This window comes from Oryctolagus cuniculus, chromosome 14 (genome assembly GCF_964237555.1).
Source record: "Oryctolagus cuniculus chromosome 14, mOryCun1.1, whole genome shotgun sequence".
NCBI classification, from domain to species: Eukaryota; Metazoa; Chordata; class Mammalia; order Lagomorpha; family Leporidae; genus Oryctolagus; species Oryctolagus cuniculus.
The window spans coordinates 44,189,078-44,209,526 of NC_091445.1; the positions used below are offsets into that span (position 1 = coordinate 44,189,078).

Below are 20,449 nucleotides of genomic sequence, written 5' to 3' on the forward strand. Positions count from 1 at the left end.
TCCATCCATATAAATTCTTGTTTTAGAGAGGAAACCTCAGGATGAACCTCAAAAGTGCTCAGAGTAGATCCTACTCAGCCAGCTCTCGACAGGCAGGACAGAGAGAGAGCAAGAGAGCAAGAGAGTGAGAGTGAGAGAGATAGAGAACCTATTGTGTCCACTCAGCAGTTGCCCTAGAGAGAAATATTATTTTTTGTAAAGTCAACCAAAAAGGAAAAAAAAAACCCACTGGTTGCTGAATCAATTTGCTGAAATTTCACAGTTGTCTCTGTAGATTGGACTCTGGTTGGCAATGAGGAGTGTGTGGGTGGAGGGTAGGCACAGAGGAGGGTCTGCCCGGCTGCTTCCTCAGAGATAAAGTTGTGTAGCTGCCCTCAGGCCTGAGAAAGTAGTTTAAAAGATAACAAAATTGCACCCTGGTATTTCTTTTCCTTTGTTTTAAAAAATTACTTCTCTTGGGAGGGATTTTGAATATATGAGACTGAACTTGCTGCTAACTTTGTTTTTTAAAGATTTATCTTTATTTATTTGAAAGGTAAAGTTACAAAGAGAGAGAGAGGGAGAGAGTGGGAGAGAGAGAGCAAGCACTTCCATCTGCAGGTTTATTCCCCAAATTGCTGCAAGAGCTGGGGTTGGGCAAGGCCAAAGCCAGGAGCCAGGAACTTCATCTGAGTCTCCCATGTCAGTGCAGGAGCCCAAGCATGCACTTGGGTCATCATCAGCTTGCCCAGGCCATTAACAGGGAGCTGGATTAGAAGTAGAGGATTCAGGACATGAACCAGCACCCATATGGGAGCAGGTACCTGCTATGCCCACAGCACTGGCCCCACCACTGCTAACTTTTAACCATGACTTTGCCTCTGTGTCATGGTCATCTCATCTTGGACATAGTAGTCTGATGGTGGCCAGTGTAGAATGAACTCTCAGTCCTGCTGTATGCCCACGCTGGTTCCATCCAAGGACAAGGCATGACCCAGGGTTGGGACCTCGTCTCTGTGCTAGCTTCTGTCCTGGGTCTTCATGCTGCTTCCATCCAAGGACAAGGCATGTCCCAGGGTTGGGACCTCCGTGCACCTACCTCCTCTTTGTGCTGGCTTCTGTCCTGGGTCCTCTCTTACCAGCACTTTCACCTTCTCCAGGGTGACTTTTCCTCCAGCATCTAAATGCGTCCTTCACAAACAAAACTCTTCCAGATTCCACGTCCCTCGAGCTGTCTTTCACCTGCACATGGATGTCCTCCTGACCTCTGCTGTTGCTCCTTGTTTGTAGCTTCCTTCTCACTCATTCCCCTCCCACTGCCAGTTGGCCCCTGCCTCTTGACTCCATGGATGCCCTTTTCTCAAATACCAGGAAGGCTCTGCAGTGTCTGCACCCCAGATTCCCTTACCTGATCCCTCAGTAGACTGCCACACTACACTTCCCCTGCCTGGGGTTTCTGGCACTTCTTCTTTTTTAAAGACTGGGATGCTTCCATTAATCACAGGAGATAGAAGGGGTTCTTTCTTTGTAATGTGAAAGGCAGACAGACAGACAGACAGAACTCCCATAGCACTGTTCACTCTTCAAATGCCTCAATGGCTGGGACAGGGTCAGGCCGAAGCCAGGAGTCAGAAACTCAGCCTAGGTCTCCAGATAGATAGTAGGAACCTAGCTGCTCGAGCCATCACAGCTGCCTCCCAGGCTTTGCATTTATAGGGAGCTGGAGAGAGGAGCTGGGACTCAAGCCTGCGTGCTCCAACTTGGGACTCGGATGTTGTGACTGGTGTCGTAACCATACAGCTATTGTTTGCCTTGAGCTTCCTCTTCTGATGTTCATAACCACTTCTTTGGCTTCTTCTGCTATTTTTTAAAAATAGTTGTGATGAGTTATGCATATGAAATGTTACCATTTTATCCTTTTTCAGTATACAGTTCAGTGACATCACATGTATTATGCATATATTTTACCTGTATTTCCATTTCCATAACTTATCACCCAAACATAATCGCTGCACCCATTAAACAATAGCTTTGCCTTCTGCCTCCCTAAACTTCTGTTCTATTTCTGCTCTCTATGAACTTGCCTATTATTTTCTTTTTTTAAACTTTTATTTAATGAATATAAATTTCCAAAGTACAGCTTATGGATTACAATGGCTTCCCCCCCCATAACTTCCCTCCCACCTGCAACCCTCCCCTTTCCCTCTCCCTCCCCCCTTCCATTCACATCAAGATTCATTTTCAATTCTCTTTATATACAGAAGATCAGTTTAGTATACATTAAGTAAAGATTTCAACAGTTTGCACCCGCATAGAAACAGAAAGTGAAAAATACTGTTTGAGTACTAGTTATAGCATTAAATCACAATGTACAGCACACTAAGGACAAAGATCCTACATGAGGAGTAAGTGCACAGTGACTCCTGTTGTTGACTTAACAAATTGACACTCTTGTTTATGGCATCAGTAATCACCCTAGGCTCTTGTCATGAGCTGCCAAGGCTATGGAAGCCTTTTGAGTTCACCAACTCTGATCATATTTAGACAAGGTCGTAGTCAAAGTGGAAGTTCTCTCCTCCCTTCAGAGAAAGGTACCTCCTTCTTTGATGACCTGTTCTTTTCACTGGGATCTCACCAGCGGAGATCTTTCATGTAGGGTTGTTTGTTTGTTGTTGGTTTTTTTTTTTTTTTTTTTTTTTTTTTTGCCAGAGTGTTTTGGCTTTCCATGCCTGTAATACTCTCATGGGCTTTTCAGCCAGATTTGCGTGCCTTAAGGGCCGATTCTGAGGCCGGAGTGCTGTTTAGGACATCTGCCATTCTATGGGTCTGCTGTGTATCTCACTTCCCATGTTGGATCGTTTTCTCCCTTTTTTATTCTATCAGCTAGTATTTGCAGATACTAGTCTTGTTTATGTGCTCCCTTTGGCTCTTAGTCCTATCATTATGATCAATTGTGAACAGAAATTGATCACTGGGACTAGTGAGATGGCATTGGTACATGCCACCTCAATGGGATTGAATTGGAATCCCCTGGTATGTTTCTAACTCTACCATTTGAGGTAAGTCAGCTTGAGTATGTTCTGAATTGCCAGACCCGCCAGACCCACCAGAGCAGCAGGACCCGCCGGACCTGTTGGAGCTGCAGAGTCTGCGCGCCAGCGCTGGAAGGAGAGGTGAGCTAAAAACCTCTCGTTAACCTGAGACATTGGTGGGGAAAGGCAGAAAAAGCCCGCAGAGAACGAGGCCTGAAACCCCCTTGGGGAAAGTTCACCAGGCTGGCTGGAGGGGAGAAAAAATCAAACAAATAAGGGGAACCTGCACGGACATTTAGCCTATCTCTCCACTCACCTTACAAAGTCGAGCAAGACATAGGGAAGGCGCCATTTTAGGTAAGTAAAGCTGTGCGCACCATTTTGCATATATAAAGCACGTGTCTCTCATTAGCCAAGCAGGAAAAACCTGACTCTGGTAAGCAAACGAATACCCACAGGGGCCAGATTTCATACATCAACTACTCTCAATTCCACTCAGCTGTGTGGAATTACCTCCCAACTGAGTCAAAAAAAAAAAAAAAAAAAGAGAGAGAGAGAGAGAGAGAGCGAGCGAGAGTGAGCAAGAGAACAATCAGGGTGAATCACCTTTGGCACACCCTTAACCCTGTAGAACTAGAGTTCTCTGGCCACACCCATCACAGCCTCTAAGGATCCATCAAAAGCAGACAGTCCTCTTAATCTAGAGTCACAGTATAACAAGAAAAAACCAAAGAATATCTCCATATGACAAACAAACGCAAAAGCCGAGGTAACAAGAACAAGGGAGACACTATGATGCCCCCAAATGAAATAGACACCCCAATTCAAGATTATGAAGATGATGAGATAGAAGAAATGCAAGAAGTGGATCTCAAAAAATTGATAAGAACATTAAGAAGTTCTCAAAAACAAATTCTCGAACTACAGAAATCCTTAATGGACAAGATAGAAAATCTCTCTCGTGAAAATGAAATATTAAGGAGGAATCAAAATGAAATGAAACAACTAGTAGAAAATGAAACTGTGATAGTGACGAGAACTTGCCTATTCTACGTGCCTCATTTAAATGGAATTATACATTTGTCCTTTTGTGACTGGTTTATTTCACTTAACATAGTGTTTTTAGGGTTCAGCCAGGTTATAGAATGTGTCAGAATTTCATTTACTTTAAAAAAGATTTATTTTATTTATTTGAAAGGAAGCATTACAGAGAAAGAGGGAAAGTCAGACATAAAAGTCTTTCATATGCTTGTTCACTCCCCAAAGGACCACAATAGCTGGGCCAGGCTGAGGCCAGGAGCCAGGAGCTAGGAGCTATATCCAGGTCTCCCGGGCGGATGCAGTGGCCCAAGCACTTGGACCATCCTCTGTTGCTTTTCCAGGTGCATCAGCAGGGAGATGGATCGGAAGTGGAGCAGCTGGGATTCTAATGGCACCCATATAAGTTTGCTGGCATTGCAGGTGGTAGCTTAACCCACTACACAATGGTGTTGGACCCAGAATTTAATTTCTTTTACAGAATTTAATTTTTTATATATATAAACTCATATATATTATAATTATATATATATTTCCATACTTTGTTTATCCATTCTTCTGTTGTTGGATGTTAAAAATATAAAACCTATCCTGACTTTGCATGTCATCATTCTTGTATGGGGTGATGCTAACCTTCTCTGTGTTCCAATTTTCATCTTCATGCAGCTGAAGATGTGCATTCTTGCTGCGTTTTTCAGATTCTTCTTCCTTTCACTGTCTGCATCCCCTGAGTGGTCTCATATCTGAGACCTGGAGACACAGCATTCCTCAATTCTCTCTTCTCACTTCCTACAATCACCCTGGGAGGACTGCTGAAGGTGCTATAGCCTCTCAGTCCTGGTTGCAGGATGTTTCTTTTTATTTATTTGACAGATAGAATTAGACAGTGAGAGAGAGAGACAGAGAGAAAGGTCTTCCTTCCGTTGGTTCACCCCCCAATTGGCCAATATGGCCGGAGCTATGCAATCCGAAGCCAGGAGCCAGGTGCTTCCTCCTGGTCTCCCACACGGGTGCAGGGGCCCAAGCATTTGGGCCATCCTCCACTGCCCTCCTGGGCCACAGCAGAGAGATGGACTGGAAGAGGAGCAACCGGGACTAGAACCTGGTGCCCATATGGGATGCCAGTGCCTCAGGTGGAGGATTAGCCAAGTGAGCCATGGTGCCGGCCCTGTTTCTCTCCTTATGCATTGACAACATTTGTATTTTTCCAACCAGCCTTGGATGTTGTCTCCTCCAGAATATTGGGTCTAGATCTTTGAGGCTGGGGTAGATCCCTCTGCCTCTGTTCTGCTTTCTCTTTAGATCTATCCCATGAGAGCACTTGTCAAAATGGAGATAACTATTCATCAGCATATCCATGTCATCCACAATATCACAAATATCCCAAAGGCAGGGCTTCATCATCATTATTATTTTTTTTTACAGGCAGAGTGGACAGTAAGAGAGAGAGACAGAGAGAGAAAGGTCTTCCTTTTGCTGTTGGTTCACCCTACAATGGCTGCCGCTGCTGGTGTGCTGCGGCTGGCGCACTGCACTGATCCGAAGGCAAGAGCCAGATGCTTCTCTGGTCTCCCATGGGGTGCAGGGCCCAAGCACTTGGGCCATCCTCCACTGCACTCCCTGGCCATAGCAGAGAGCTGGCCTGGAAGAGGGGCAACCGGGACAGAATCCGGCGCCCCGACCGAGACTAGGACCCAGTGTGCCGGTGCCGCTAGGTGGAGGATTAGCCTATTGAGCCGTGGCGCCGGCTTCATCATTCATTATTGCATTCCCAAGGGCCAGCTTCAGGCTGCCTAAAACACCATTGGTGGTCAGCAAGCATGGTTGAATGTGAGCAAACTGCCTCCTGACTCACATGGGTCCCCCATCACCATTATCTCCCCAGGTCCATATTTCATACTGTCAAAAGGTGTACACCCCCAAAATTAAGGCATGCTCCCTTCAGTCATCTTCCTAAAAACTCTCTTAGGTCTCTTGATGTCCTCTGTAGCAACATGTTGACATGTAAACTTCAACCCTTCACATATGGCCCCCATTCATCAAAACCACTTCAGATCATGTTTAATCCTAATTCAGGGATGTCAAAATAATCTCTGTTTCCCAAACATGGGCTCTACTGTGAGGTGTGTGTGTGTGTGTGTGTGTGTGTGTAGAAAAAAATATTATTCCTTTGGGCTGTTGAGCTTTCCATTTTAGGCTTTTGCTGCCTATGTGTCCTTAAGAAAAGAGGAGCTGGCCAACTGTTCTAGACACTCACTTTCCACTTTCTCAACTACCCTCTCCACCAATCACATTTGCCCCTCTCAACCGCTGATTCAAGAATCAGAGGCACGGAAACGGGACCACGAGGAACTCACTTTGGCAACAGTGGCTGAAGGAGGATTAAGGATCTGGCACAGCAGGAGCAGTGGAGGGTTCTGCTTCCACTGTGAGGAATTTTAGAAGTTCAAGCTGCGTATCCAATGTTTGGCAGAAGCAGTGTTCAATTCTATGTTTTGATTTTGAGAATTTTCCTCTTGGCAGCACAGCTTGGAGGTTGCTTCTCCAGGCTTTCCCCAAGTTCCGTGAAACAAACATGATTATTTCAACAGACTCCAACAGAAACATGTTCAACGCTTGCCACGAGAAACCCAGCGGTCAGGTGAGCGGATTCTTCTGTTGAGTCCGCATAGCCTTGAGCCTTCTCATTTTTCAATACCGTTCTCCAATGTCAATTGTCATACAGGTCTCCTCCTGGGGTAGCACCAACAGTTTTTACCATTCCTATCTCACCCACGACACACTCTCCTATCTGGATTTGGATACTGAGTCTCCCATTTGTTGCCTTTATTTTTGTTTGCACTGATTAAAGAATTTATTTTGAAAATCTAATAGACCTCTGAGAAGCTCAGAGGAAAGAAGCTCCTATCTACAGTCCCCACCCAAGGGCAGGAGGGTGACAGTCTTTTTAAATGTCCAGCTCTTGGGTCATTCATTACATGATTTTGGAAGTCATTTAAACTTTCTGAGCCTCAGTTTCCTTACCAATAGAATGGGGACTCTTGCAGTAGTGAGAAGTAGAGACACATTCAGGGTAACTTGCAAGGAAAAAAGAAAGATGGGGATCTCCCTGACCCATCATCTACTGCAGAGGCAGAGGAACTATGGCTCAGCCAGGCTTTGAGAACTGTTCTCAGTTTGGGAACAAGAGACAGGAAGACCCCCGGCCACCTAGGAAAAGGTGGGTTGTCTGTTCCCTGTGAGCAATGGAGAAATCAGATCACTTCTCTGCGCTTTGCCTTTTGGTGATGCTGTCCATTCATCTCTTCCTTTCCCACTGCCACCCACTAATCAGCCCGGTCACTGAATGTCTTGAGCCAAATTCCCCAGGAAAGATCTGATCCTATTAGCCAGTCTCCATCCACTCTGTGGTCATAACTCTATTGGGCATATCTGTAAGAATATTTGCTATTGGATGAGACCTTTGTCCCTGGTCTAATCTAGGTAGGACTGGAGTGGCAGGGTCATGAGATACAGCACAATGTCATTTTTGGGTGAGGAATTGCCTCTTGCACTTACAATAGATTTTTCACAAGTAGGGTCTGGGCATCTCTCTGGGGTTTAAGCAACTCTGGCCATGCATAGGAGATGCTAACCCTCCGTCACAGGTTGGCTGAAGATCGAAAGGGAAGGCCAAGTGCCTGTTGCCAGGGGGCAAGCATTTGAGAAACGCTCAGTGTTTCTGTCCTACTCTCTTTTGATTTGAACCTGTGGGCAAATGGTAACCTTAGGATTTAATATTTCTTACAAAGGTTTAGTATATTTTTTGGAAAAAAAAGGTTTATTTATTTATTTGAAAGGCAGAGTGGCAGAGAGAAGGAGTAACAGAGGAAAGAGAGAGAGATCAATCTTCCATCCTCTATTTCACTCCTCAAATGGGCACAACAGCCAGGGCTGGTTTAGACCAAAGTCAGGAGTCTGGTGCTTCATCTGCTGACAGGGCCCAAGCACTGGGTCATCATCTGCTGCCTTCCCAGGTGCATCAGCGGAGAGCTGGTTTGGAAGCAGAGCAGCTGGGGCTCCGATTGGTGGATATCAGTGCTGCAAGTGGTGGCTTAACCCATTGTGCCACAACCCATTGGCCCTACAAAGTGAGTTTTAGTTTTGTTCATTCATGTTTATGCCTCAAGATTTATATTGATTCCTATGAGTCACACTCAGGTCACAACAGAAAAAGAACATTTTATCTTCAGAAGATGGTGAGGATGGTGAGGATGTTGTTGAGACAGATAATAAACAATGATGTTGATGATGTTGAAAATGATGATGACGGGCTGGCGCTGCGGCTCAATAGGCTAATCCTCCGCCTAGCGGCGCTGGTACACTGGGTTCTAGTCCCGGTTGGGGTGCCGGATTCTTTCCCGGTTGCCCCTCTTCCAGGCCAGCTCTCTGCTATGGCCCAGGAGTGCAGTGGAGGATGGCCCAAGTACTTGGGCCCTGCACCCCATGGGAGACCAGGAGAAGCACCTGGCTCCTGCCTTCAGATCAGCGCGGTGCGCCGGCGGCAGCGCACAGGCCGAGGTGGCCATTGGAGGGTGAACCAACGGCGAAAGGAAGACCTTTCTCTCTGTCTCTCTCTCTCACTGTCCACTCTGCCTGTCAAAAAAAAAAAAAAAAAAAAAAAAAAAGAAAAAGAAAAAGAAAAAGAAAATGATGATGATGATTGCTAAGAATAGTGACTCCAGTACTCTCTGGGATTTAACCAATCTTGCTGTGTGTAGGAGATGCTAACCCCCGCTCACAGGTTGTATAGGAGTGCTAAGAGCTTTGCATGAATTACCTTATTTCGTCCTTTCCTGGTGCTATGAAGTATGTTCTGTTTTTGTCCCTGTTACACAGAAACTAATCCACATTAGCAGGATCTTCAGAACAGCAGCTTCTATAACCAACGCCAAAGAGACACAACTCATGGATTTTTTTTCTAATTGATTTCTAACACTATTCACTTCTTTCGTCATAAGCACTCTTAACTAAACATTGATTTGTTAGATATTCTAAACATTTAAGCTGATTGGCTGGGAAGTCCTGGAAACTCTCAGGAAGGTTAGGTAACTGCCAAGGCTGTGACTGTGGATTTTGAACTCCACTTGCAGAGGTGGACTCTTTAAATAGCTAGTAGGTTAGATTTTATCTGTGCTGCAGCGAAAGACTCACTGGGTGGCTCTTTAAGCTTATAGTAGAACACATCACAAAAGCATGTTAGGGGTATACATGGAATTGACTTTCAAGACTACTGGCCAATCAGTTTAAATATTTACAATATCTGAGAAATCAATATTCAGTAGGGAGGATATTTGTTTGGATGTGGAGATATGATGGATAAAAGTATATTTTAGGAAAGCAATTACAAAAACAAAATCTGAGCTGTGCTCTCTCATGGTGGTTATAGAAGCTGCTTCTCTGAATTACTGCTAATTTGGATTAACACCAGCTGCACATGAAAAACTGTTCTCCACATTTTCTTTTAAAAATGTGATATATAACTGTTGCATACAGCATATTCTGTACCTTCTTTGTAAATGGTCTTAAATGAGGAATAATTTAAAATAAATATTCCATTTTCATTATTTGATTCTGTCGTCACTGTCATGAACATACTTTATTTGTTTCAATGTCTGGAGCTTTCGGTTTAAGGACACATGTGAACAATTATTTCATTCTAACATCTTACTCACCTTTTTAGAGATGAAAAACAAGCAGACTTGCTTTTTCTCCTCTCTATCTCCTGCCAATGGGCTGATGTTTATTATTTCTAAACAAGATGAAAACATGTCAATGGCTCCTCTCTTCAATAAGGGCGAAGAGTGTGACATTTGGATATTTCTGAGGACATTTAAAATGAACATTTTTTATGTTTTGAAAAGTAGCATTCTCAGCTTTCTTGGAAAGAAACCCCCAAAATTTACACATTTGGTGACTGAGGCAAATTTGCAGCAAAGAAGCAAAAGAGGCATTGGTCTAGTAGTTGTAGAAATGATGAAGAATGGTAATTACAGTCAAAAGGACAAGGGGCAGTCGTAGTTTCAGGAAAACAGATCACATGATGTATGCTCATGACCTTCTCATAATAGAGTGATGTGACGAGCGTAATAAATCAAACGCACCAAGTTGTAGAAGTTGAGTCTCTGTGCCTGTGACAGCTCTATGTACATGCTCTTACATGTTTTGTGTGTATGGAATGAATGAATGAATCATATAGGCAGTAGGGATGGTGTTTAATTACATGCAGTCTACTAGCTGGATTTAAAACATGAGCTTTGCCACCTGCAAGCTATGTGATGTTGAGCAAATTGCTTGGTTTCTCTGGGTTTTTCCTTCTATGTGTCATATAGATAGAGTGGCGCTTACTTTACAGCACTGTTATGAGGATGTGACTGATGTATTAATATGTGACAGTGTCTATGTTTATGAGCTTATGTGGGTGAGCACTGCATATATGATGGTTTTCATTTGCATTCTTCTTGAAGGAGTAACAGGAAGGTGAGTTAACAACAGGAGAAATCTGTATTTGTTTGGTAAGAAAAACACAGGCACCAAAAGGGGAAACTTCTTGAAGGGACTCATTCCCAAAGAATTAACAGCCAAAGGGGTGACCTGGCTTCAGAAAATAGCCTTCAACTCATGTATCCTCCTGCCCCCCGTCAGCGGATAGAGATGTCTGGAAGTGATGGGCTGGGAAGAAGGGGATGCCACGTGGACCTGTATGTTTGTTTGTCATTGTATGTGTGTATGTGTGTGGTGTGTGGTGTGCAGGGGCTGAGTTATGTTTGCCACATGCTCAGGAGTTGTAGGGTCACATGTGCACCCACACTTGCCTTGCACGGCTGATTGGGCCACAGTCCCTTCTTCTGGAAGAGGTTAGAGACAGAGAGTTCACCTCTGTCATTTTGCCTAAGACATAGACCTATGTAATTCTGTCAGCTGAGGCTAAACGTTCAGCAAAGCACAGTCAGAAAATCCTGCAGGTGCTGGCCAAAACGTTCTTCATCCTGAAAGGTGGGATGGGTTTAATAAAATTTCCCTTCCTTGGCAAAGGCCTCTGCTAATGCTCTTGAACAATGCGTCTGCAGCGCCCTTTACTATCGGAGTTTTAGTTTTTATCATGAGGTAACCGGTTTTATCATTCATGAAGAATTTCTCTTTCACTGGCTTTACATCCCAAAGAATCTTTCTATTCCTGCTATTTGTTTTCCCTCTCACTGTTAGTAATTCACTAATCTATACTATCTGAGGATTCTTAAGTAAATTGGAAATGGGTTACGCCCATCGAAATTGGCATATCAAGCCTGTTGGGATATTTGGAGGAACCTAAAAAGAAAGCCTTTTATATGCATTATCTCAGAACGTTTTATAAGCATCCTATAGGGTATATATTATCAGCATTTGCATTTCACAGATGAGGAAACTGAGACAGAAAAGGAAGTACAGGATTACCCATCTAGAAACCAGCAGAGCTGGAATTTCAGGAATATTTGACTCCAGAGTTAGAGCTCATTATTATCTTTTGTTTTCTGACTAGCCCGTAGGTATAGGAAATGGTTTAGGGTTGTTGAGAAACTTAGCTCCTTGGGGAATAAGCACTCAGCAGTGGCCAGATGGTCACGGTCTGGTAGTCAAACCAAAGAACTTAATGCTGAGAGCAGAAGGGACCAACTCCTGGCCTGGGTCATACCAGGACAAGTGGGAGCTACTGTCCCTAGTTGAGCAGGGTGGTTCCAAGACCAGTAAAACCTTTGTCTCAACTCTGAGGGCAGTCCAAGGAGGATTGAGGAAATGGGGTATTGAGGATGGAGCAGTCTCTGGGGTTTCTTGACCTTGGTAAGTCTATATTCCAGGTTAATGTTTTAATAAAATGGCTGAAGAAATATACCAGGCTTGCACTTTATGTAAGACTTTAAACAGTTATGCACACGAGCAAGAGTAGAACCTGAAAGAGCTCACTGGATGGACTACATGCCTGGATGATGGAAAACACATGGCTTCAAACAGTGGAAAATATGACCACATTTTATAGCCAAGAACTCACCTCTCAGTTTCCAAGAATTTTGACTGGGAAGGCAGGAAAGTGCATAAAAAAGGGTGAAATTGATGGATTTTAGTTATCTTTCAATTACCTTATTGATCTTTTCCCTAAAGACAAGTTTTGTTCAAAATACCTATGAACATGTGATTGAAAATGAGAGAATAATATTTTAATTCCTGCTTGTATGAATGGGGGAAGTCAGAAGAGAATGCAGCTGGAGATATCAACAATGAATTGTGAGCAAAGCTGATTTTCTCCCCACAGAAGATCCCAGGATTCTTGGCCTCTTTCTTGAGACTTTACACAGGCAAACTATTCAAAACAGTATCTCTTGGCTCTGCAGAGGGACCCCAGTACTCATTCTGAAACCCTACAGAAAATACAGTCTCAGGTTTGATGGGAATGAGAGCCAGTGTGAGAGAGGCTGACATCATCAAACAGTGTCTTCTGAAGTCAAAATGCATACATAAATTCAGGATATAGGAAATGGTGGAGACACCTGTTTGGGTTCTGCCTACACATTAATTTCAAGACAAAAATGATAGTGTAGACATGCTGTCCTAGACTAAAGAGATGCAGTAGCCAAATATAGCATGTGAACCTTGAGTGGGCCCTGGATCAGCAAAATTGAACATTGTCACAATTGGAAAGAACTGAAGTATAGGTTCTCCAGGATGAGTATCTCTTACCTAAAATGTTTGGGCCTGGAAGTATTTCAGATTGTGGATTTTTAAGTTTTGGGAATATGTGCACATACATAGTGAGATGTCTTGGGGATGAGACATGAAATTCATTTATTTTTTATATATAATGAGCTGAAGTATTCTTATATGATATTTTAAATAATTTTTTGCATGAAACAAGGTTTCATGGTATGAAAATTTCCACTTGTGACATCAGATCAATGCTTAAAATGTTTTGGATTTTTTCTTTTCTTTTTTTTTTAACTTTTATTTAATGAATATAAATTTCCAAAGTACAGAATATGGATTACAATGGCTTCCCCCCATAATGTCTCTCCCACCCACAACCCTCCCCTTTCCCACTCCCTCTCCCCTTCCATTCACATCAAGATTCATTTTCGATTCTCTTTACATACAGAAGATCAGTTTAGCATACATTAAGTAAAGATTTCAACAGTTTGCTCCCACACAGAAACATAAAGAGAAAAATACTGTTTGAGTACTAGTTATAGCATTAAATCTCAATGTACAGCACACTAAGGACAAAGATCCTACATGAGGAGTAAGTGCACAGTGACTCCTGTTGTTGACTTAACAAATTGACACTCTTGATTTTTAGAGCATGTTGGATTCTTGGTTTCAAGATTAGGGATGCTCAATGTATATTACATCATGTTAGGATGTCAGGTTAATTTTTTTAAGTGTGATGTCTATATTGTGGTTATGGAGAAGAATGCTGTTATTTTTGGGAAACAAATGCTGAAGTGTTTTAAGTAAGGTCTTAAAAAAACTGTGATTTGCTCTCAAATTTTTGAGCAGAAAGAAGCAGTAGACTGAAGTTGAGAGGTAAAGGAAACCCAACACAGGACTAGCAGTGAATCTGGAAGGAGAGAATACCAGCATTTCATGTCATTCTTCAGCCATTTTGAAGGTTTGAAAGTTTTCTGAATAACAAGTTAGAGGAACATGATTCCTAAGACAGTGCCTCTTCCTCAAACAACTCAAGCAGATCAGCGATCTTCTGAGTGTCCACAAGGTGTCTTTTCTCTGATTCTATTTTATTCTTCTCAGAATGGTGCCTTGGCTTTGCACATACTGTACGTTTTTTAAATACTGTTGTAACCGAAACATTTTTGACATACTTAAAATTTTTATTTGTTTATTATCATTTATTTGAGAGGGGGGGAGAGAGATTTAGAGAGAGAGGGAAGAGAGAGAGAGAGAGAGAGAGAGAGAAAGTAAGATATTCCATCTTCTTGTTCACCCTCCAAATGTCCACATCAGCTGAGGATGTTCCAGGTTGAAGTCAGGAGCCAGGAACTCAACTCAGGTCTCCTGTGAATGGCAGGGACCCAAGTACTTGAGCCATCACTTGCTACGTCCCAGGGCGAGTACTGAAGGAAGCTAGAATTGGAAGTGGAGTAGGAGCTTAAACTTAGGCTCTCTGATAGGAGATGCCAGTGTCCCAAATGGAGTACTAACCACTATAGCAAATGCTTGCCCCATTATAACTTTTCAGAGTGAGTTCTATTTTAAATGAATGCCACCAGTTGTATGAATCACCTAGAACATTTCCTTTATATTTTAAAACATATTAAATTCCCCATGCCTGAAACTCCCAGTGCTGAAATCTTGATCTCCAAGGTCCTTGTCTTTGGGTGATTCGTGTTTGAAGGTACCTTGAAGGCTCGCATTCTCTCTGGGAGAAACCACCAGATGGCAGTGTTTCAGAACATTGTTCCACTGAGAATAAAGATGGAGCACATGGCTGAACTTGAAAGGCATCAGTGGGGAAGGTTGGCAGATATCATGCTGTGTCTATCATTCAAAAGGGCAAAACAAATGCATGGAAGGTGTATTTGGAAAAAAGACAACATGAGTTGTCCTTGTATGTTCCGTGCCTGGAGAACCACAGATCTATGTAACAGTAATCCCATGGAATTACACGAGTGTTTTCTTGTCTGCCCCTCAAATTGAATACTTCTGTCACTCACAGGAGTTCCTGGCTCCTGATTTCAACCTGGTCCAGCCTCAGCTGTTGCGGACATTTGGGAGTGAACTAGAAGATGGAAGATTTTCACTTTCTTGCTATGTTGTTATGTATTAATGCAAGGACTTCACCTGGTATGTTTCTCTGTTAGCCAATGATTCACTAAATTTACTACTTAATAAATGAAAATTACATTCTTCTATCTACTCATGGCATAAATTCTAACAATATTTCCCCTCCTTTGTGTATCCTTAGAATTATTGCTTTGTGAACTCTTTCCATTATACTTGTCAACCATCAAACTTCGAGAAGAAAATGGTACAACCTTAGGTACAATCTTTAATATTGAATTTTTATAAATTGTAAGGATCTAATGACTCAAATGGATGATTTCAATGCCCCTGTGACAAAGCAAACCTAAGTCATTTTTGTCCAAAGTCCAGGGTAGACTCAGTAAATTCTGAAAGAATCTAATAGAAGTAGAACTTGCTGACTCTGTAACTATCTTTGGATGGGTTTCAAACTGAGGCTATAGATCATTGTAAATGTCTAGGAGAGTTCTGTGTTGGTGACGCCAAACCCAAATCTTGAGAAGAAGTTAGGAGGCTGCTGTGGGATCCTCTCACAAGTGTGGTCTACTTGCTCCATAAATCTGCTGGTAGCCTTGTCTACAGTGTGGGCTCTTTGGCAGGGACCCTTTTCAAATCTGCAGGGTGAGCTCAATGTCTAGAGAAGCATCATTTGCATTCCTTGCCTCTGATAGCCTCTTGATAAATTCTTCCCCACATGGGCAGTCACTTGAACAACCATTTCTAATGGATTATCTTTTTAGAGTAGGATAACCTTTGGATTATCTAGAGCTGGATGAAGTGCAAATGTTTGTCTTCCACTTGGTGAACCCCCAAAATGGATAATCTCTGGCTCATTTATCAGGTCAGTTGAAAAAATGTCTTCCTACTGTGTTAAGATATGGTAGTGTGCAAGGAAAAATTCTCACTCAGATGGGCACCTCCGAACCCAAAAGATCATGGTCTGCCTTGGTGGTTACAGTATGTTTTGTCACCTGGATATTATGGGGTGCTGTTTGTTTAAAATTTTCTAAAATTCCAGGGTGAACTGTGGATGATTATACAGCCTGTTGTTTTGCCTACAAATATCCAAGCTAGTACTTTGCCTCCAACATTGTGACACACTGTTATCAAGGGTTGATTTTTAAGATTTGCATTGATTGTAGATTCGTTTTATCTCCAAAATTAGAACACACTCTATCACTCTGAGGAATAATGATTGGAACTAAAGTTTTTATAACAGATCCTATCTTTTCCAATTGTTTGTAAAACTTTAAAATCAGGAAAGGACTGGAATAATTTAGAAATGCATTAAGTCAGTTATTTCCTGAGTGGCTGCATGAAGTTACCACAGCTTCTCACATCTGCTCCTTTAATATGCTAGCAAAGTGCACAATTGGAGATTATTAGGATAAAAACTGGCGAGGACATCCCATTTTGTCTTTAAAGTGGTTCCAGTGTCCTCTAAGATTTAAGGATTCCAACATTAAACAATAGATGGTGATAGCTACGCTTTCAGAAGCAAAGATTTCAAGGCAATAGATTAAGTGAGAAGAAACACTCTTTTACAGTTCAAAAATGTAAAATATGAGATGGTGTAAATATTGCATGAAATGGAGTGGTTTTCATCTAGTGGAAACTCAATACTAAATCTTTCAACAGAGACTAATTCAGTTGAGTGATTGTGACTTGATTGCTTTCTCCTTCAAATGCCATTGAGTCTTCACTGCTGCTGGCTACCAGGTCTTTCCCAGGATGTTCACTATTTCAGAGTTTGGTACCTGAGCAACACCATGGGTCATCTTCTCGCTCCTTCTTTCAGTCTCGATGTCTAAAGAGTAGATTCTTGGCAAATTCCCTCCTTATGAGCAGAAGCATCCGTCAGTACAATCAGGGGCAGTTGTGGTGACTCATCGCTGCATATGATGGTATTTCAAAAAAGCTCATGGAAAATGAAATTAAAGGATACCCTTATTTTGGTGCAAAACATTTTTAAATTCCAGGTATATGAGGGATCTACAAGTAATTCATAAGAATATGTACTATGAAAAAAACTATCCATGATTTCACAATTGTTTTACACCAAAATAAACTTATCTTTTAATTCCATTTTCTATGAACTTTTTGAAGTGTCCTCATACATATTGTCTCTCAGACCCAACTGTGATAAAAGTGATTGTCACTATGTCTATACTGGAGTTACAAGAAGCCTGAAAAAAGCAGAAGGGATGAGAAAACTTTTCCTAGTAGGCTTACCAGGAGTGCATTTCTAGATGACATGTTATTGATTTTGGCATTGAAGGGCACTGCAGTATTTGAAAAGGCACTTTGGAGTAACTGTAAGACCCTAACAGAGATGAGAAAATGTATGTCAGGTTTTCATTAATGCCAGGGAGGTCAACATACATGGATTACCATGTACATATGTTGGAAATGTAGAGTGTAAGGAAAACATAGAAAGTTAGGTTGAGGTTGGAGCAAAGATAGCCAGGAATTCCAGTGGAGAAGTTCAATTTCCATTCTTTAAGCAACAGGAGTTATTGGCAGTATTGAAAAAAGGGAGTGGCTGGCGCCATGGCTCAATAGGCTAATCCTCCACCTGTGGTGCTGGCACACAGGGTTCTAGTCCTGGTCGGGGCGCCGGATTCTGTCCTGGTTGCCCCTCTTCCTGTCCAGCTCTCTGCTATGGCCTGGGAGTGCAGTGGAGGATGGCCCAAGTCCTTTGGCCCTGCTCCCACATGGGAGACCAGGAGAAGCACCTGGCTCCCTGCTTCGGATCGGCGTGGCACAATGGCTGCAGCGCGCCGCCGCAGCGGCCATTGGAGGGTGAACCAACGGCAAGGAAGACCTTTCTCCCTCTCTCTCTCTCTCTCACTGTTCACTCTGCCTGTCAAAAAAAAAGGGGGGGGGGGTGACACAGCACTTACAAGGCACTCACCAAGTGACAGGCACTGTTCTAGATGGAAACAATGAGAATTTGAGCCATTTACTGAAGATCTCTCTCTCTCTCTCTCTCTCTCTCTCTCTCTCACACACACACACACACACACAGCTACAAGAGGTGGGGCCAGAAATGACACCCAGGTAGCAATGGTTTCCTGACATCAGGCTTGCATTAACCACACTACTTGGGGGCAAGATTGGCATGAAAAAGGACCCAAGAAAAGGAGAATAACTATATGCAAAGAAGGGATCTAACCAGATAGGGAAGTTCAAGGGACAGAGCAGAGATGATAAGGGCAGACACAAGACACCATGCAGAAGAAACAGTAACGAATCAAAGTCCACTACTCACAAACCTTGGTTTCAAGCCTCTTCACCACTCTCTTATCCCCTACCCCATTATCAGCTTATGCTCAGTGACTTCACTCCATGACCCAGAAGAGGGCTCACCTGGGCAGAGTCAAAGGCGGGCACTACTCTCCTTCTAAACACTTGTCACTTGTGTTGATGTTTCAGTTTTCTGGAAGCTACATCACCCTGTTTGGTAAAATGAAGTCTATTCCCTGTGATAACTGTGATGCGTCTCTCTTTCCTCACCTTATACCTACCCCAAAGTTTTAATGGTTTTAGAAAGGACATAAAGGCCAGAGTAGAATGAAGATGCCCTCTCCTTTCTTTATTTATTTTTTAAGATTTATTTGAAAGGCAAGTTACAGAGAGGCAAAGGCAGAGAGAGAGGGAGAGAGATCTTCTGTCTGTTGCCAGTCCACTCCCCGCGTGGCTGCAATAGCTGGGGCTGGGCTGAGCTGAAGCCAGCAGTCTGGAGCTTTTTCTGGGTGTCCCATTTGGGTACAGGGACCCAAGGACCTGGGCCATCTTCTACTGCTTTCCCAGGCCATAGCAGGGAGCTGGATCAGAAGCGGAGCAGCCAGGTCTCGAACAAGCGCCCATATGGGATACGGGCACTGCAGGTGGCGGCTTTACCAGCTATACCACAGTGCCAGCCCCAAAGCTCTTTCCTCTAGTTTGGAAACTTTCCATTCTCAGTTTCAAACACTCATTTACAATATGTGGTTTATTGATTGCCCAGGAAAACCTGTTGTATTTCCTTAGCAGGTTTTGCTTTTTCAAGAGAATTTGCTAGAAAAAATATCTCTAAAGCTAATGATTCTTGCTAAGAACACTGAATCATGATATTAATATGGGATCTCAATTTATTAAAATTATATTATTAAGGGAATTAATGTCATTCTAATTATATTGATAGTGGCAAATCCTGGATTTATAAAGCACTTTTCTACCTACTCACTTGTTGGGAAACATCTGGGGAAAAAAAGAAAACCCAATACTTTAAACAAATTGAACACCAATAATTTCTATTCTTTTCTCGAGTCAACCATGTAAGTGATAGATATTAATACAATTATTGTGAAATGAATTGACAAAGTGCTATAGTTCACTAAGTATATAGAAACAATAGGCTAAGAAAAAGTGTTTAAGGAATTTCTGGGGGCTGGCTCTGTGGTGCAGCGGATTAAGGCCCTAGAATAAATGAGTTCTGGGGGTAGTGTGTATTAGAACATGTAGTTACGACACTGGTTATGATGCCTGTTTCCCACAGTGGAATGCCTGGGCTCAATTCCCAGCTTCCTGCTAATGTAGACCCTGGGGGCACAGCTGTGATGGCCAAAGTCATGGGGACTCTGCTACCCACATTGGGCATGGGAGCCAAAGATTGTGATTCTGGCTCTCAAGTTCAGCCCTTACAACCCAGAGTTGTTGCAGGCCTTTTGGGGGAGTGAACCAATGAATGGAAGGATTCTCTCTCTCTCTCTCTCTCTCTCTCTCTCTCTCTCTCTCTCTCCACACCCCCCATCCATCCCTCTCCCTCACCCTCTCCCTCCCCCTAACCCTCTCCCTCTCCCTCTCTTTCTCTTTCTCCTTCTCCCTCCCTCTCTGACACTCTAATTAATTAATTAATATAAGTTTTTGTAAGAATGGGTTTTGATGGGGTTGGTGCTGTGGTGCAGCAGGTTAAAGCCCTAGCCTGCAGCATTGGCATCCCATTTGGGTGCCAGTTCTCATCCTGGATGCTCCACTTTTGATCCGGCTCCCTGCTAATGCACCTGGGAAAGTGACAAAGGATGGCCCAAGTCCTTGGGCTCCTGTACCCATGTGGGAAACTCAGAAGAACTGGCTCCTGGCTTTGCATTGGCTCTGCTCTGGCCATTGTGGCCATTTGGGGTGTAAACCAGTGGATAAATTCTCTCTCTCTCTCTCTCTCTCTCTCTCTCTCTCTGTCTTCTCTCTGTAACTCTGTCTTTCAAATAAATAAAACAAATCTTTTTTTTTTTTGAAAAAGGACTTCTAGACAGGATGGAAAGTTGAAAAGAAAACGTAGAATTTGAGTATCTTAGCAGGTGGCACCTGAAGCACCTCCATGGAGCTGACTCTAGAATTTAAAAAGTTACATTTGCTGAGTGTCTACTGAGAGTCATGCTATTGCAGTGGTGTTAAGCCTAACCCTAGTCCAAGAATAGGTATTTTTCAAAGAGACAGAACTGTTGTTCATGGTCTCACAGAGGTAGTAAGCTATGGTTTTGAAGTATATAATTGGTCTGATTCTGAAACAAATCTTTAGCTCAAGTGACTGA

General features: G+C 42.8%; 1 non-coding gene across 1 annotated transcript; it reads right to left on the minus strand.

The window, feature by feature from the left end:
* Positions 1 to 4,622: 4,622 nt before the first annotated feature.
* Positions 4,623 to 4,729, minus strand: LOC127492876 (U6 spliceosomal RNA). Its single transcript, XR_007922706.1, has one exon. It is a non-coding gene; the product is annotated as a U6 spliceosomal RNA (small nuclear RNA).
* Between the last annotated feature and the right edge of the window lie 15,720 nt (positions 4,730 to 20,449).